Consider the following 3981-nt stretch of genomic DNA (forward strand, 5'->3'; position numbering starts at 1 on the left):
ACCCAGCTAGCTTCATGCGGAGGAGCGTGGAATCAGACCCGGTTCTCTGGGTTAGAGTCCGCCACGCTTAACCAGCCCAACAAGCCAGCATCCGGGCCCTGGGATGCCGACTAGAATTGCTTCTTTGTGCGCAACAGGGGTTGGGAGCGGAGCAGATGATGGAGCAGGATTATCTAGACAGTTCTGGGCAGGCAGACAGGGAACACGGGGCAGAGCTATGAGCAGCCAACGAAGGGGGAGTGAAAGAAGTATGCAGAGGTTTTTTTGGGGGTGGACTGGCTTGCTCACAGAGCCCAATCAGCTCTCTTCCAGGGGACTCATGGCAGACTCCACCCCTGCCTATAAAATCCGGCTGCAAGTCAGTTCCCACTTCTCTGCCTTCTTCAACATCTGCCCCGCCTGGTCGCTTTCTTGGTAAGTCCCCTTTTCTCTCTCTCCACTGCGACACACTCACTTGCGCAGGAGCGCGATGCTGACGCCTCACCGTTACTTCTCAAGTTTCTTCCCAGGGGTGGTTCTTATGCTTGCCAACAGCCCTGGAGATGGGAGGGGAAAAAAGCCCTGCAACTTTTAATAAGAGCCTCCAACTAAAGGGGCAGTGAAACTTTGCAGGGATATTGGTAACTTGACATCTGGCTGAGACCACCCCAGTAAAGGAGCAGGATATCCTTTTTTCCCTCCCGTCAGGGCCGGCCCAAGGTTTTTTTGAACCCTAGGGGGGGCTACCTTTTGGCGCGCCCCCACCAATTACGGGGTTGCCAACCTCCAGGCGGGGACTGGAGAGAAGGAAGAGGAGGAGAGCCGGCAGGGATTCGGCAACAAAGAGGCCTCTCCTCCGCTCCCAGCCCACTCCCCACCTTCCTCCATTTTCTGATTGTCCCGATGGCGAGGCGTCCCTGAAGACACCAACGCCAGTCGGGACCGCCCTGCTGCTGCTCCCGGGCCCCCAACTCACCCATGGCAGAGGAAAACCACCTGGAGGGGCCGCAAGGAGCCATCGAGGCGCCACCAGCCGACCGCAGCTCGGCTGACGCACGAGGAAACCAGCAGCGGGGAGTTTGAAGAGGCGAGACGAGGGAAGCAATGCCGGGCCAATGGCCCGGCGTGAGAGTGCGCCCTCAAGTTTGAGCAGCCGGAAGGGGAGGGGAGAGGAAGGAGAGAGCGAGGGGCAGACTGGCCAGCCCCGTCCCGTTGAGGCTGCAGGCAGCGGCAAATCCCCCCCTTTTCTCTGCTACTTTGCAGAGGTGAGTGCGGTGAGTGCGCAGCGAACGCAGCTACTGCTGCCGGTCTCCGGCTTGCATTGGACTTCTGGGCACCCACGTGCAAAGCGATCTGTAGCCACCAAGGAGCACCGCTGGGGCGGAGGAACGGTCTTCTTCTGCTCGAGCAATGAGAGGCTTGCTTTTTCGCCCCTTCTTTTCGCTGGGGCTCGAGGCCATCACTGTGGAGTTTGCAGCGTTTCGCTGACTTGCCTTCTGGGCTGAGTTACCCGCCTGGAGGGGCCGCAAGGTGCCCTTAGGGTGCCACCGGCTGACCACAGCTAATGACATCCCGGGCGCAGGGGCGGTGGGGTGAGGAGGCGGCGCCACCAACGGTTTGAGCCCATGCCCACATCGGCTGAGCTCTCGCCCGGAGGGAAAGCGCAGCTCCCCGGCCCTTATCCTCCTCCTCCGCCACCATAGCTGCTCCAGCCGCTGATGACATCTCGGAAGCAGGGCAGTGGGGCGACGAGGAGGCGCCAACTGTCAGTGCAAGCAGTTTGGCGCCCTAAAGGCCGGCTCGCGCTCTAGGCAAATGCCTAGTGCGCCTAGCAGGTGAGCCGGCCCTGCAGTTGGCAACGCTGTAACCATTCTCTTTTCAGAGGGTGGGGTTTTTTTTTGCTTCCCGGGGCAGGGTTGGAAAAAAAGAAAAGAAATCTCTCTCTTCTCGTTTGCCCTTTGGGACTTCCCTGCCTCTTCTAAGGCTTTGGAGAAGTCAGCTGCGAAATCTCAAGCCCGGGCGTTGAGCCGAGCATGCGCAGGATGCGTTCCTCCCAGCTGAGCGAACTCCACGGCTTAGAGGGAACACTGCTTGCAAAACGGATAGTTTGGAGGGGGCAGGAGAAAAAAAAAAACGGCAACAGGAAAAACGAGAGAGGGCTTATCTGTGGCCCCGAGCAGAACTGCCAGGGTGCGGGGAGAGGGGTGGGGCGGCGGCGGGACTCTGGAAGGGTGCGGCTCTCCCAGGGCGCGACGCTGAATTTTCGTTTGGCTCGTGAAAAAGCGAGTTGCGAAACGGCAGCGCCCTTTCTGCTCTCTGGCGACACCTGGTGGAAATGTGTGACAATGAGCAAAGATTTAAGCTTTGTTGGGCAGCGGGGGAGCGGGGGGGGGGGGGGGGGGAGATTTTAGGGGTGTGTGTGTGTCTGCTTTCCTCTTTCTTGCCGGAGTTTCTGCACCTTTAAGGACTGCGAGAGAATCTTCCTCCTGCTGCTGCTGCTGCTGCATCTCTGGAAGGGGGGGGGGGAGAGCTTTACTGGTTATATTTTTTGCCTGCCTGACAACCAGTGCTCCCTCTAAGCTGAGTTAGTGTGAGCCAGCTCACAATTTTTTAGCCTCTGGCTCACACATTTTTGTCTTGGCTCAGGGAGGAGGGCTCCAGAGCAAACTGATTTATGCAGGAGCTAAATCGATCGCTCACAACTTTCACGTCAGGAGCTCACAAGGTAGGATTTTTGCTCACAGGATTCCACAGCTTAGAGGGAACACTGCTGACAACCAGTGCTCCGTCTAAGCCAGTGATGGCGAACCTTTTAGAGACCGAGTGCCCAAACTGCGACCCAAAACCCACTTATTTATCGCAAAGTGCCAACACAGCCATTTATACCGAATACTGAGGTTTTACTTTAGAAAAAACAACTCGTACATTAACTTAAGATGATCCAAACAAATAAGGAAAGCAATCCCAAATGCTTGACTTGACTTAAAATTATTTGGCAGAGAATTTGACACTTTAATGACAGTCTGGGCCTGGCTGGGGCAATGGCACGCGTGCCCGCAGAGAGGGCGCTGAGTGCCACCTCTGGCACCCGTGCCATAGGTTCGCCACCACTGCTCTAAGCTGTGGAGGCTTCGGAGCAAAAATTCTACTGTGTGAGCCACTGGCGTTAAAAGCTCCAGGTGGTCAGCCGTCTGGTGGCACCTTTTAAGACCAAGAAAAGTTTATTAAAGCTATTACAGCGTTAGAGTTGCGAGCGAGCAATTTGGCTGCTGCGTAAATTGTGAAGTATTTGTATGAAGATTATATTGTTGTTCTATATTATTGCCAACTACTTTCTAATTGTATGCATGTTTGCAGCAATTCTGTTTTTCCATCGGACCGTCCGATGGAAGTTATAAATTGTTAGTCCAAAGCTGCTTGGAAAAGATTCTGGATTTAGGAATTCCTTCTTCTGAAGTATTTGTATGAAGAGCATTAAAGAACTGAGATTCTGAAAATTGTTTGATATAGAACTGTATCGAAACGAACGCTAGAACTTGAGAAGTTCATAATGTCTGCGTTTCTGCTCATCTCGACGTCACCTTGATGGCGCTTTTTGCTGAAAACAAGAATTAAATATCTTAGAAGCCTAAATTATATTGTTGTTCTATATTATTGCCAACTACTTTCTAATTGTATGCACGTTTGCAGCAATTCTGTTTTTTCTTGTGATCATCCATTGCTGTACCCATTGTGTTACTTTACCTCCGTCTCTGAACAGCCACGGAAACACAGCAAACATCTGCCAGCATTCAGGAGAACCGGGTTTGATTCCCCACTCCACTCACACCTGGCAGGATGACCTTGGGCAAGCCGTAGTTCTGATAAGAGCTGTTCTTGAAAAAGAGCAGTTTCTGTTAAGAGCTCTCTCAGCCCCACCTCCCTCACAGGGTGTCTGTTGTGGGGAGGGGAAGGGAAAGGAGTTTGTAAGCCACTCTGAGACTCCTTTGGGTAGTGAAGGGC

At 53.9% G+C, this 3981-nt stretch overlaps 1 protein-coding gene across 1 annotated transcript in view; it reads left to right on the top strand.

The window, feature by feature from the left end:
- Positions 1-389: 389 nt before the first annotated feature.
- LOC107125806 (protein S100-A6-like) overlaps positions 390-3981 on the top strand; it is a 20754-nt gene continuing 17162 nt past the window's right edge. Inside the window, exon 1 of the mRNA XM_015429268.1 lies at positions 390-414. The gene's annotated coding sequence lies outside the window, so the exon portion shown is untranslated. The remainder of the gene's footprint in view (positions 415-3981) is intronic.

This window comes from Gekko japonicus, unplaced genomic scaffold, assembly GCF_001447785.1.
Source record: "Gekko japonicus isolate JY-2015 unplaced genomic scaffold, Gekko_japonicus_V1.1 scaffold4023, whole genome shotgun sequence".
Taxonomy (NCBI): Eukaryota; Metazoa; Chordata; class Lepidosauria; order Squamata; family Gekkonidae; genus Gekko; species Gekko japonicus.